Source organism: Narcine bancroftii, chromosome 10 (genome assembly GCF_036971445.1).
Source record: "Narcine bancroftii isolate sNarBan1 chromosome 10, sNarBan1.hap1, whole genome shotgun sequence".
In the NCBI taxonomy this organism is placed as follows: domain Eukaryota; kingdom Metazoa; phylum Chordata; class Chondrichthyes; order Torpediniformes; family Narcinidae; genus Narcine; species Narcine bancroftii.
In genome coordinates, this window is record NC_091478.1 from 99,522,488 (window position 1) to 99,538,269 (window position 15,782).

Genomic DNA, 15,782 nt, shown 5'->3' on the forward strand with positions numbered 1-15,782 from the left:
GAATTCAGCATCAGTGGGAGGGAAAGAAGGGTCGACATTCCAGGCCAATTCCCTTTATCGGGACACACTCAGTCTTTTTCCTCCCACAGGAGCTGCCCGGTCAACTGAGCTCCTTCTTTGCATGCAATGTACCATCTACTTCCTCGGATTCACATAATTCTATTTTGCAGCGGAGTGGGGACTTTTCTGTGTATCCAGGAAAATCTTTGGATGTTGCATAGATGGCCACTCTCATATTTGTTACTCTGTGGCAGCTTATGGAGTGCATTTTTGCCTCAGTTCTTCTTTCATTCCAACAGTAGATTCCACAGCATGTTTCATTGGTTTCAAAGTGCTTTTGGCCGTCCCAAGGTTGAAAAAGATTCTAGAGGAATGGAAGAATACATCCCAGATATGCTCTACAAATAACACTGGACCATAATGAACTTTGATGAGATGCTCTTGGCAGATCCATACCTTCCATTGATTAGAATCATTCTACTCCTCCTAAATTTCTATTCAACCATCTGATCCTCTCATATTTCATGAAACAAATATTTATTTGTATAGATGAAATACTTGTCCTGCTTATGTTTGTTTGTGTGTTATGTCTGGTTGTGTGTCTGCCTGTTTTGCACTGAGGAACTCTGTTTCATTGTGTTGTACTTGTTCAATCAAATGACAATAAACTTGACTTGACAACACTGCTCTATACCTTGCTGCTTTGATTTATTTTAACACTATCTTATTTATTTTTGAACTACCTGCTGTACTCTGTCGATGTTGACTTGCTTAGAAAGCAGGCAAAACAAAGTTTGACACTGTATTTCGGTGCATGTGACAATATAATATTGGTGTCCTTTTTTTTGAGTTAAGGTCTGCTGCTGGAAGGGAGAATTAGCTGTGAGTGCTCTTTTTGGACCAGTATGGTTTTCCTTTCTTCCTATAAATGTGCATTGATTCTTTGAAAGATTCCCTGGATTTAAGGCATACTCATGCACCTTTTCTAACCCAAAATGTTGACCACTTTTTTTCCCAACACAATGTTTTTTTTTGCTGCCTTTCTGATGCTTGCCGAGGATTAGCCAGGAAATTGTGACTTCTGCTATTTCTGGTGTCACACATCCCTCCCGCAATCTATTCTCCCTCCTGCCATCCTGGGAAGAGGTAACGAAGCATTCGGGCCCTCACGACCAGATTGCGAGTCAGCTCTCTCCCTGAAGCCATGAGGCTTCTGAACTCTAGGGGTACATAGGGCTAGCATATGTAATATGATATTTATAAGTGATAAGTTATTTATAAAAAAAGATTCTGATGCAATTTATCCATGTAAATAACAAGCTCCATGGTATGGAGAAACGCTATCTCATTTTTCACTACAATGTTTATGGTATGAATGACAAATAAATATGACTTGACTTGACTTGACACAGTATGATGTGATTCATATCTGCCTGCAAGCAGTACAAACTTAGGGGAGGAATAATCGGGTGAGGGCAGAGAGTCTTGTCCATAGTAGGGGAATCAGTAACCAGAGCACATTGATTTAATGAGAGAGGGGGGACATTTAACAAGAACTTGACGGGTAACAATTTTAAACAGAGGGTATTGAGTGTATGGAATGAGCTGTCCCGCAGGAAGTGGTTGAGGCAGCCCATTGCAATGTTTGGATGAATACATGGATAGAATGGATTTAAAAGGACATGGATAATGTAGGCAGGTGGGACCAGTGTGGGAGGGGCATTTGGCCTAAATGGCCTGTTTCCATGCAGAGTGTACTCCTACTTTATTTGAAGAGGACACACCCAAATAAATTTTCACATTATCAAGCCAATGTCAGTGTCACAGTTCTACTGAAACAGGTTAATTTATTTTGAGGCATGGCTCGTTTGGGAGTACGTTGTAACCAGGAAGGCATCTGAATGTATACCATGAGACCATAAGACAGGAGCAGAATTAGGACAAACATTCCAGTGAATCCACCCCACCATTCCATCATGGCTGATTAACTGTCCTTTTCAATCCCATTCTCCCCATAACCCTTGCTTCCCTTTCTAACCAAGAACATTTTGATATCCAAATTTCCTTGGCCGAATCCGGCATTCTCTTTATATCAACTGATATCATATCTGGAAAGTTATAAATGCAATTTCTCTTTGTAGCAAAGTCTCTTTAGATGCCTGTAACCACTATTCAAGTTTCTGTTTATTGTCATGTCCAATATAATACACATTTTAAAAAACTTTTGTTTGCCCTTTAAAGGCACAAAAAAATGTGCCAATAGCCCAGCAAGAAGAGAAAGAGAAGTAAAAGAGAATCCCTTCAGAAACATTGAGTATCTGTAGATCCCATCACCTCCTCCAATGCTGCCATCTACTGCATTCCCACAATCAATGTGTCCATTCCAGCAGTGAACCTAAGCTCGGGACATCTAGGTCCCTGGTTCCCTACCTCCAGAAGCATAGGGAAGCCATTACTAACCAAGTCCCCTTAGGGGGCCCTTCTCAGCTTCACTAATACTGGAACAATGCCAGATTCCTAGAAGCCAATTTCCAGCAGTCTCTGACCTAGTGTGAGGCCCTCAGCCACTGAGCTCCATTCTGGAGCCTGGTCCACGGCTGTTGTCCCCTACCCTGTAAGGTCCTTTCTCGGGCCTCTCCTTCTGAGCAAGGGGATAGGGAGGGAGTGTTCTCCACCTGGTGCCCTGCACCAGTCCACTATTTCCCCAGAGCCCACCACCCTCCAAATTTGTGCCACCATCTTAGGCTAAGATATAATAGATTTTTATGGAGTTAACTTTAGTTAAATTTTATTTAAAACATAAAATCTTTTCTCTGAAACTGAAAAGATCCATAATAGAGAAGGCAATTTCCAGAGTGTATTCAGGTAACAACTTGTCGATGCTGCCTGAGCACTTGTTAAGCCCTTGGTGCTAACTAGCAAACTTGAGGGACTTTTTCACCTTAGCATTTCTACTCTTCTTATCTGGATCACCAATTCTAATTCCAGCACCATCTTCAGTCAGATCCATTGCTGTTTGTACAGACCACAAGGGATTACATTTGGCTGCATGACTGCATGAAATTAGAGGCTATTTTAGATCCTGCCAGTCACTGGGAATGAAACAGAGCATTGATTGAGCTTTGTACTATTTACATTCCAAAAGGCATTATCAGAGGAGCTTCACAGAGATCTGGCTCTGATGTTCTCCATTGGGTCTGGCCATCAAGCAGCGCTGAGCATTTGGGATAAAATTAAAGGTAAAATTGCCTTTGGCTCCAACTACAGAACTGCAAAGTTTTAAACATTCAAAGTCCCTGGCACAGTTAGTCTCAACCTTGCTTTTGAGTGAAGGGTTTAGCTCCCACTCTGAATGTAGATTCAAGGACCCCATTGCTTCTTTAGGACAGACATCCCTGTGAATCCGCCCCACCATTCCATCATGGTGGATTGACTGTCCTTTTCAATCCCATTCTCCCTGTAACACTGTCAGATCTTTACATCACCAACAGATCTTGCTCAACAGATCTCTCTCTCTCTCTCTCTCTCTCTCTCTCTCTCTCTCTCCTGTGCTGTGTTATACTTGCAGTGCTATCTCACTAGACTGCTTGCAAACTAACCTTGTCATTGCATCTTGGTGCAAGTGACAATAAACTTAAAACTTGCCTCCACAGATGTTCTTCCATCCTTTTAATTACTCTGTGTTGTGCAGCAGCTATTTCCGGAATCATGTTGTACACAGATTCGTTTCCACATTTGTAGCATAACTATTGTAAATCATATTTTAAAAAGCACTCCAATGACCGTTCAACATTTTCAAAGGAATCGAGAGCAAAGAACAATAGAATTCTGTTGACGTGACCATTAAAGTCATTTCACAAGCCTCACTCATATTAGAGTGAAAATTTTCTCTCACCCAATCTCTCTCCGCTCACAGCACAAGAATTAAGAGTTCTGCTTGCAAAATCCTTCTGGAAATGCAAAATGGAATGAGTGGGCATATCAAACCTGGATTTGGATCCATGGAAAAAAAAACTTGGAATTTGCTCCCACATGGAGTGGCTTGCATGATCAGGAAAGGAAGATAGAAGGGAAGACTGGGAAAACATGAGGGAGAAAGGAACAAAGGGGTTCACTGATAGATTTAGATGGGGGAAGGTGGGAGGTGGTTTGAATGGAACATATACACCAGTGTTTTTCATCCTTTTTCTTTCCACTCACAGACCACTTTAAGTATTCCCTATGCCACAGGTGCTCTGTGATTAGTAAGGGTTTGGTTAAGGTGCTACATGGGTGGGAAAAAAAGTTTGAAAACCACTGTTTTAATTGTACCTCATTGACCCGTTATGTGCAAGGTTTCAGAACTCCAAAGGAAATGGGCCAATGATAATTTTTCTCAAGCAAAATATTTCAGTAACAATTGGGTCTAGAGCAGTGTTTCTCAACCTTCCCTTCCCACTCACATCCCACCTTAAGCAATCCCTTACTAATCACAGAGCACTGGTGGCCTAGGCATTACTTAAAGTGGCATGTGAGTGGAAAGAAAAAGGTTGATATCCACTGATTTAGACCATCATGGTCAGGTTGGGTCAAATGGCTATGTCTGAACCTGTGTAAACTAGAAACATGAGGACACTTGGGGTGAGGAGGTGGATAGTGATATTTGGGACAATGAAGAAGTGACTGCCCTTCCTGAGAAGACTGAGGTAGGCAAGCCTCCGGCCACTATCCTGTCAACTTTCTATAAGGAGCTTTGTCGAGTGTATCCTGGCTGGCTGCATCACAGTGGGGTACAGTTGCTGCAGCGCAGTCATTCCATGCTGCAAGACTTCATGACTCTCTTGATATTATTTAATGTCCCATAGCTCTATCTGAAAGCCAGCCCAGAAATTAATTCTGGGTGCCGGTGACACCCTACAAAAGGTATTTTGTAGAATAAAATGGAAGAGGAAGTTCAAGAATTTGTGATCTATCAGCAAACCAGGACACAAAAGGAAAATGGTGAAATGTAGAATTAAAGGAATTGCGTCAAAGGCACAGGTGGGATTTGAGATGTGTGGTGTAATATTTCTGAAGTAGGACTATTAAAAGAAATATAATTAATAATCTGTCAAAAACTTGATCAAGTTTTTAAAATAAATATTCTTTGCCCATTACATTTTATTTCACAGTAGATGAGGCATTAATTTCCAGTAACTGTAACTGAAACTACTTCAATAATGCATTAATCTATTAAGTAGAAATTTATTGCTGTTTCTTCTGAACTGACATCTAACAAGGGTAAGGTTCTACTCATGCTTCTTGATGACAAATGGAACATATCGTCATTGGAGAAAGAGAGAAAAAAAACATGTTCCAGGATTGCAAAATTCTGGTACAGCAAGTTCCAGAAATGACAGATATTGAGAATGGTAAATGTGAAACTGTAAAAAAGTAAAATACTTACACAATGACACATCATTCAGCTACTTTGCAAAATAATATAAAACACAGTAAAATGTATTTAAAGTTAAGCCACTTGATGTGGTGGTGAAATGGATTGTGATTAAGATTGCAAAGTATGATGAGGGGATGTGGCCTAAAGATACAAGTTGAAGTTTATTGTCATGTGAGTGGTCCAGTGAGAGAGTTCATTTTGCAAGCAGTCCAGCTGGACATCCCATACATTCTGTAGTACCACAAGGACGACCACAGTAGAGAAGTGCAGAGTTAAAGTGGGAGATCAGTTGGTACAGAGTATAGGCAACACAAATTTACTCATCAGGAGCCTGATGACAGCAGATTCTGTTAGTGCTTGATCTCACTTTCATGAATCTTCCCAATGAAAGGGGGGGGTGGTTAAAGAGACTGAAGTGGACAAGGCTACCGACCACCATTACATCAACCTATCTATTGAGAGCATCCAGGCTGGCTGCATCCCAAGGTGGTTGCTGCAGAGAAATGGATCAGAGGTCAATCCACAAGACCATAAGAGTGGCAGAGAGGAATATTGGAATCTTCCTACCCCGCCATCGACATGCACTACCAGGACTGTTGACTGAAGAGGGCATGCAAAATCATTGAGGACCCCTTCCACCCTGTACACAGAATCTTTCAGCTGCTCCCGTTGGGGAGATCCAGGAGTATCAGAGCCTGAGGAACTGCTTCTTCTCACAGGCAGTGAGAATGCTGAATGGTCAAAGGAACTGCTCTCATCAACCATCCTAGACTCTCGTAGGTCAAAAACAATATGTATCTATTTATTTATTTACAGCAATAGAATACTTGTCCTACATATGTAATTTTTTTGTCTGCATATATGTTTTGCACTGAGGACCCGAAAAATGCTGTTTCCTTTGGTTGTTCATTAAGATGACAATAAACTTGACTTGACAGCTGTATATGGCTGGAATCGGCTTCTACCATGCTGTAATTTTATAAAAAATACTGTCTGCACTATTGAAACATGACACTTTTTTGCACTAACTGCAACTTAGATTATTTATTAATCTCTCTCTTTTACATTTTATACCCTTTTCTGTATCATAGCACATTGAAGTTGTTCAATTTAATATTGTTGTGGTTAGTTTTCATACGTACCTATACAGCAGCAGGAAGAATTTCAGTCCATTTTTACATTGTATGTGTTTGGCAATAAATCACATATTTCATAGCTTATATCTCAATTTAATTTAATTTGATATTTATATCCCAAATAATATCATAAAAAAATTAACAGATTATCCGATTGCCGTGGAATTACTGTCTGTGGATAAATTGACTGCTTCAGTAACAATGTGACTATAAATGAGTTTTGTTGGCTGAAAATCCATTGGGACATTTCTCTAAAGGCTGAATTTGATGAGACTGATTGGGAACACAATGCCAACTATATTCTCTCACTCTCTCTCTCTCTCTCTCTCTCTCTCTCTCTCTTTCTCTCTCTATCTATCTATCTCTCTCTCTCTCTCACACACTCTCTCTCTCTCTCTAACTTTCTCTCTCTCTCTCTCTCTCTCTCTCTCTCTTTCTCTCTCCCCCCTCTCTCCTTCTCTCTCCCCCACCTTTTCTCCTTCCTTTCCCTTCTAATTTCTCTCTTTCCACTCTCTCCATCACTGTTCGCCCTCGGTCCACCCTTCTTCTTTATCCCATTTCACTTTGTACCCATATGTTCCCCGTCCTTCCCTTCCTATTTGCCTTTATTTCTCCCTCTCTTTTTCTTTTATCTCTCCTACCTTTGATTCTCACCCAGCCATCTTCCCCCTTCGCGCTCTCCCCATCCCTCCCTACTCATCTTCCTCTGTGGATGGGACACTGGTATTTACATTTATTCCACCTCCAGTATTAACACGCTGACAAATCGTGAACAGCAACAACGCCCTGAAGATTTGCTCTTATTCCAACGCACTAGTGAATCAGCTGGGAGCCCCAGCAGCTTTAATAACTAACCCTCCGTGGAGTCCTTTCCAAAATATGGAGATATGAAATTTACGACAATAATAATACGGAAAATCCTAAGCAGATGCCAACACATTCTCTGAACCACTTGTAACTATATTGCATTTGTGAAGTATTGTGGTAACCTGAGATTTGAATCTGCATGCGTTATTAAATGCGATGTCTACAGTTGATGATGAATTATAAATTCACTCAACTGTTATTACATTTTTATATTAAATATTAAAATCCCACTTGCTTGTTCCTTTCTAAATTCTGCTCACACTGAGCTTTCTTTGCACTCATTAATGTTTCACATTGTCACTCAGTAAAGTGCTTTCATTATTTCTTTATCTAATTGAAAGCAATCCAGGCAAGTGAAACAAAGAGAGAAACAAGCAGAAAGCCTGCACAAGTTAACCTTCAGAAATCAGACACACTTGAAAACCAAGGTCCAAGCATAAAAACTGGGATTGAGTCAGTCCAGCAGAGCCTGTGGAAAGAGACACAGTTGAACGCTTCACATGGAAGATCCTTCATCAGAACTGATCAATAGCCAGTTCTGAGGAAGAATGCCTAGCCTGGTGTAAATTCTGTTTTTCTCTCCGTTGATGCCGCCTGGCTGGTTGAGTATTTCAAATGTTTTCTGTTTTTAATTTAAACTTCTGGCATTTGCCACTGATGCACCATCAATAACTTCAAAGACTAGAAGTTATGGAGAAACTGATAAGCTTCTATTCACAACAGAATGGATGTCCGTCCATGCAGGTCGACTGTCCTGGACTGAGGAGGGGGCTGCAGCACAGTTGCCTTTATTGAGGAGTCAGTGGGAGGAGCTTCAGGCACAGTCAGCGATGGGTGTGTCCTCACACATCCAAACATTTATACAGTGGTTTACCACAGGAACTTCTTTGATTTATCAAAGCTAAGCACTTCCCAAAACCACCCATTCAAGTTATTCAATGTTCTGGAAGACTCAGCATGTGAGGCACCTTCTACAGATTCTCGATAGTCTCGATTATGGAAGCTGACCTAAAATGTCTGACCGTTTCTCCTCACGGAACCTGCCTGACTTGTTGAGTCCCTCCAGCTTCTCATTGCTCACTCAAGATTGCAGCATCTAGAGTTTTTGTGTTGCTTCTTCAACTTTATTGAACTTTATGTGGTCAGGAAAAGTGCAAAGTTAACTGTGGTAATATACTGAGCCATATTTGAGTTACCTTCCACCCGTGGCCATACCGATGTGTTGACAATTTTGACTCCGGCCTCACTCATGGTCTGAGATATTGCAGTACAGCCTCATTTCTCTGTGTTGTCTCTTGAGCAGATGACTTTGGTCATGAGGCAACTTTGTGCCTTCAGGACGTTCATTGATCCTCTGGATCAACCTTTCTGCCGCTATTAAGGTCTGAATGTCATGCCTACCACTGCCTCAGGAGATGGACACAGTGGTGCTTCTGACTGCCTTTGAAGTCCACCTGAATTTCAAGCAGTTTCTAATCTGACATATGTGTTGCTAATGTGTCTGTGCAATGTTGTATAATCTAACTCTCTGTATAAGGATTGCAAGGTAATTCTCATGCAAACATAAAGAGCGAGTTATCTGTTTTTTTATCCCTGCAATTATCAGACTCCTGAATGGAGCTCTCAAATTATGTTGCTTTCCTCTGTACTAACTGATATTTCTCCGAAACTTTACGCTTCCATATTATGTTTCACTTGTCATACTTTGTAAGGGACGACTGACTGGAATTCTTTCCAAATAAGCTTGCTCACTGCACTTTGGGACACAGTGACAATAAACTTGAACTTGGAGAATTCCATGCCAATTACTAATGGCTACAGTGTGCTAAGACACAAGGCAAAACATCAATCCTCCTGCATCTGCAGTTGTTCTTGACTTTCACTTGACTGAAAGTCTGGCTGACCGTCAAATTTTCAGAGTTATTAAGGTAAGGAATAAACAGTGTCCATGCTATTAGCATTCACAGCCTGGAAATGAAGGAGAAGTGAATAACAGTACCAGCTTGTTACAACCCCTCCCAAGTTGGATGGTCAGCCGTCTATTCTGGGCAAATTTCCCTCATTGTAGGAAGTTTGAGAAAGGCACAAGGCGTCATCATTTCGATAAACTTGCTAAAATGTAACTACTTTAATCATTTAATTATTTACATTTTACCAATCTGGTGATTTCAGGCAAGTTCCAACGTTCATTCAATTAGTTCCGATGTCCACTTTAACTGTTCACTTGGTGCGAAGGGGCTGAATGTTTCAGCTTGTTCGATTGCTTATGTTAAAGGGTAGCAGTTGAAGTGGCTACTGACTCATTGTTGAGCTCAGTTACAGGGCCCTGGACTCTCTTCCGTGGGATGGCTGGAAATCTATTGCATTAATGCATTTTTGGTCCAGAGACCAGATCATGACTGGATTGTATTTTCTGCATGCCCTGACATCTGCTGTGCAAAGCAGGCGAGGCATCCAAGCAACATCTGTATCCAAAATAAAGCAGGGAGAAATATACAGACCTCCTTCATTTTAGCAAGCCCTCCTGGGGACCTTCCTTACTTTTTCCCTCTCCTCCTTTTAAACCAACCTTTCTAACCCGGTTGTCCTCATCTCCACCATCACACAAACAGCAAAATGAAAAGTGTCTGGGGAGGGAGAATCGGACTTTATGAGCCAAATTGTTAGGCCATCTCATGTTGGCTGATCATAACTCTGTGTAGTTTGGGATTGCAGAGACTAAGACTTCCTGAAGTTGGGATATATCTGCTGATGAGAATTTATTGACATACGCATTAGTGCAATATAGAAAAGCATTGGAATTATTCTTGCTTGCTGCAGTTACCCATTTGTAAAATACACTAACAAACAATAAGTATTAATTAAATTATCTCATGGTAATAAAATATAATAATTCTAAAAGGATAGATAAATGTTCACATTCATAAACAATGCAAAATAAAAATGTTATGACCATTGGGCCTGGAGTAGTTTTACAGTTAAGGAGTCCAGAAAGGCTCAAGAGCTTAATAGTTCCTGAAAAAAAAACTGTTCTTGAACCTAAGTGCCAAACTTTAGGCTTCGGTACCTTTTGCCCAAAGATAGCAATGAAAAGAGGTTATGACGAGTCCTTTAAGATGTTGGATGCCTTTTTGAGACAATGTAGATGTTTAGAATGGATGGGAAGTTGGTGCCCATGATGGACTTGGATGCGTTTGTCACTTTCTGCACTCCATCTGCATTCCTGGGAACTTGAGTTTCCAAATCAGGCGGTGGTGCAACTGGTCTGCATACTTGCACAGTATACTTGCAAAAGTTAGAGAATTCAATGACATGCCAAACCTCCTCAGATGCATTAGACAGTAGAGCCTTTGGTGTACCTTATTCACCACTGCCTCACTGTTGGGCTCAACACAGTGGCAGATGAACTGCCATCCAGGCCCCTGGGCTGAGCTTTAGTAAGGCTCGCTCTGGCCTCACCCCCCTGGCCCACCCTTTGTTGAATACAATGAAGTGACATTAAATTACACAAAATATCATATTAGGGGTCTCTGAAGTGGTTGATATCGACCCAATGAGACTGTCTAAAGAATCTTAAAATTCCAGGAAGTCAATTACGGGTCGATAAATGCCAGGGGCTCGATTGAACTTTTGTGAAAGAATTGTAGAGCCCGACGTCCCCGCTCCTGCTGGTGGCCCGGTCCCTGCTCCTGCTGGGAGCCCGAGGTCCCTGTTCCTGCCGGATCCCCCTCCATTCCAGGCCCCAAGTCTCAAGCCAACTCAGCCTAATGGTTATCCGGCATTGGCTCAGCAGCACCTCCGCACTGCACTCAGGGAAGACTGGCATTCGAGCAACAACCGTGCTTATTTGTGATCACAAAAAATATAGTTAAAAATATGAGCAAACAAGAAAATCGGCAGATGTTGCAGAGCAGTACAGAAAAATGCTGGAGTTTCTGGAGTTCTTTTGTGTGCAGTGGTTGACTTATTTTATTTCATTTTATTCCAATGTTTTAAATTATATTTGTGATTTGCTGTGTATTTTTAACTGTTTAAAATTATTTGAAGTATTTTAAGTACCTCTGACATTTAGAGCTGTTACAAAAATATCCTATGCAAGTTTTGTCCAAAGCACCATGTCGAAGAACACCAGGGCTTCCTGCAGCGAAGCCGCAGGTGAAGTCTGCTCAAGCCCTGGCCCTCCTCCTCCCACAACCTCTCTGATGACCCTTGATGCCTCATCGCGGCCAACCTTGCAAAGAATGCATCAGCTGAGTTACTCGGTGCTTGGAGCTTGCTTTGCTACAAAGGACATCTCATGGGCGCAAGTGGTCAGTCTGTTCAGCTCTCAATCCCCAGAAAGTGTAGAAGAACACAACTATGTTCCATCACCCCTTCCCCAAATGATTCCCATCATCACGTTTATCACCTTATTTACTCAATAGATGCCAGCACTGATTGCCCATGTTCCCACATTTCACCCTCCAACAACTGTTTCCACCTTCACCTTTGGAAACATCAAAATGTGCTGACACTTGATTGCAGTAAAAACACAGAGATGCTACAGGAACCCAACAGGTCTTGCACCATCCATAGGATGTAAAGATACACAGGTACTCCTTGACTTATGATCATAATTGGGATGGAAGGATCAGTCATATTTTGAAATGGAAATAGGTTGGAATTTTGTCCATGTGCCATGGAGTACCAAAGTCTTAAAGCAAACTTTTTAATCAAACCTTTTCCTCATCGTAGATTTGATGATAATAACTTAAGGTTTCCTGAATTTGTTGATCAAGCTTGGTGAATCTTTCCACGTTCTGGTCCATGCTTACCTTGCTGATTGTCATCCCAGGGTCCGTAGGCAGGGTGTAGCCATCTTGATTCCTGTGCGCACGGGAATCAAGATGGCTACACCCTGCCTACGGACCCTGGGATGCTGACTAACGAGGTAAGTACGCACATTTGAGCTCTTACAGGCTTTATATCCTTGTTATAGTTTGTCAAACACAGCATAATCTGTGTAAATGCCATATTTTTCCTTTATTTAAAAAGAAAATTGGTTAGTTGTGTGGATGGATGTAAGTCGTATAGGTCGCAAGTTGGGGAATACCTGTTTTGTGCCTATCATTTTGGGCCTCATACCTTGAAGAAGGGCTCAGGCCCGAAGCATCAGTAATAGATCTATGGATACTGTGAGACAGCTAAATTCCTAGAGCACTTTCACCTTACCCTGCCTCATTTACTCCACCCACTCATTGTTATTTTTATTCTCTGGTCTCTTCTTTCACTTTCTGGCACCTATCCATCATCTGCCCCTGTCTCCAAAATTTCCCCCTCCCCCTCCCCATCCTTCTGTTGTCCTTCACTCCTCCCTGATTGGCCAATTTTTTTCTGCCCCCACCCACCTCCCCAACCTGATCCTTCCTTTTCAAACTAGCTATCTCCTCTCTCTCTGCCATCTGCAGTAAAAACACAAAAATGCTGGAGAAATTCACGGATTCCATAGGAGGTAAAGAGCCCTCAGGGGGCTCAGGTCCAAAATGCCGTTAATATACATTTACCACCTTTGGGCTTGGTAAGACCTGATGAGTTCCTTCAGCATTTTTGCACGTTTACGACAATCACAAAATCTGTAGACTTTTGTGATTCATCGAGTTCCTCCAGTAGGGAGCTTTTTGCTCCATTATTCACCATATGCAGTTTCTGTGTCTCCTGGCTAAATAAAATTGAAACAAGAATGGTCCACTCACCCCTCATTCTAGATGAAGCCAAGGGGCAGAGGACAATGTGCAGTAGACTCAACCTTGCACTATCCAGCCTAAAGCCTCAACTTAATCATTTGAAAGCCTAAACAATAACTCCATTTCCCTCTTGACATTTGATCCCTGTGAGTACTCCCAGCATTTTTCTCTTTTCATTTCTGATTACCTTGATCAGCAATATTTTGTTGATTTTTTTTTCTTTCTCTTTCTCCAAATATCTCTTCAGGGCCACTTGTCAAATTCTGCCGCAGAAAATTGCCTTGGAACAAGTTGCTGCGATAATAATGTCATTTAAATTCAGTTGTTATGCTGAGAGATGTATTCTGGAATACAGCTTCAAACTCTTTTTTGCATGTGACAGAGTACAGAAGGCAAGCTCACTCCAAATCCGAGACCACTTTATTTTACAGTCTCTGTAGAGTGCGAGAGTATTCTTCAGCTGAGTGTCTCATTCATATTTGGCCATGGAAAAGCAAATAAACTGTTTATTTTTTTAACATTTTGTTTTTCACAGAAATGTCTGGCAAGAAAGGAGGCCATTTGTCAAGTTGTGTCTTTGGCAGCTGAGAAAGACTTATTGAGAACAAACTCGCTTCCCTTTTGTTGCCAAGAACCTTGTGGGCTAAGGCATCTCCCTTACTCCCCTCCCCCCCCCCCCCCCACCTCACCGCATCACTTGAGGTCTGAGGCTGTGAGCCAAGGACTGGAGTTGGGGTGTGGTGATGCCTTCTGTCTCCATCGATCTTCTATTCAGGGAGTTATAGGGTCTCAGACTCTATGTTGAAAAATGTCCTCAGCTCCTCTCCATCACCTTAAACTGATGCATGCTAGTTATTAACCTTGTCTGTTGAAGGAAATAGGTCTTTCCTGTTTATTCTCTCAGAATTCTATACAGCTTTGTAAAATATCATAGAATCAGAGAACTTAAACAGTGGTTTTCAAACTGCCCCCCTTAACTCACATCCCACTTTAAGCAATCTCTATGTCATCAGTGCTCTGTGATTAGTTTTCTTTGGCTTGGCTTCGCGGACGAAGATTTATGGAGGGGGTAAAAAGTCCACGTCAGCTGCAGGCTCGTTTGTGGCTGACGAGTCCAATGCGGGACAGGCAGACACGGTTGCAGCGGCTGCAGGGGAAAATTGGTTGGTTGGGGTTGGGTGTTGGGTTTTTCCTCCTTTGCCTTTTGTCAGTGAGGTGGGCTCTGCGGTCTTCTTCAAAGGAGGTTGCTGCCCGCCAAACTGTGAGGCGCCAAGATGCACGGTTTGAGGTGATATCAGCCCACTGGCGGTGGTCAATGTGGCAGGCACCAAGAGATTTCTTTAGGCAGTCCTTGTACCTCTTCTTTGGTGCACTTCTGTCACGGTGGCCAGTGGAGAGCTCGCCATATAACACGATCTTGGGAAGGCGATGGTCCTCCATTCTGGAGACGTGACCCACCCAGCGCAGCTGGATCTTCAGCAGCGTGGACTCGATGCTGTCGACCTCTGCCATCTCGAGTACTTCGACGTTAGGGATGAAAGCGCTCCAATGGATGTTGAGGATGGAGCGGAGACAACGCTGGTGGAAGCGTTCTAGGAGCCGTAGGTGATGCCGGTAGAGGACCAACAATGAAGACGCTGTTTACATCCGGTACCGCACGGATGGCAGTCTCTTCAATCTGAGGCGCCTGCACGCTCACACCAAGACACAAGAGAAACTTGTCCGTGAACTACTCTTTGCAGACGATGCCGCTTTAGTTGCCCATTCAGAGCCAGCTCTTCAGCGCTTGACGTCCTGCTTTGCGGAAACTGCCAAAATGTTTGGCCTGGAAGTCAGCCTGAAGAAAACTGAGGTCCTCCATCAGCCAGCTCCCCACCATGACTACCAGCCCCCCCACATCTCCATCGGGCACACAAAACTCAAAACGGTCAACCAGTTTACCTATCTCGGCTGCACCATTTCATCAGATGCAAGGATCGACAATGAGATAGACAACAGACTCGCCAAGGCAAATAGCGCCTTTGGAAGACTACACAAAAGAGTCTGGAAAAACAACCAACTGAAAAACCTCACAAAGATAAGCGTATACAGAGCCGTTGTCATACCCACACTCCTGTTCGGCTCTGTGATTAGTAAGAGATTGCTAAAGGTGGTAGGTGAGTGGGAAGGGAAGGTTGAGAATCACTGCTCTAGACCCAATTACTGAAATAGTTTATTTGAGAAAAATTGTCATTGGGCCATTTCCTTTGGAGTTATGAAACCGTGCACATAACGGGTCAATTAGGTACAATTAAAACAGTGGTTTTCAAACTTTTTTCTTCCCACTCACACACCACCTTAAGCAATCCCTTACTAATCACAGAGCACTGATGGCATAGAGATTGCTTAAGGTGGAATGTGAGCTTTGGTGGCAGTTTGAAAACCACTGGCTTAACAGCATAGAAACAGGCCCTTAACTCCAACTAAGTAATTTATCTGTTTGCCTGCATTTGACTAATATCCATTTAAATCTTTCCTACCTGTTACCTATTCAAATGTCTTAAATACTGTGATTGTACCCACTCCCCTCAATACTTCTTCTGACAGCTCATTCCACATACCCACTGTGCATGAAAAAATGTCCTTCAGATCCCTTTAAAG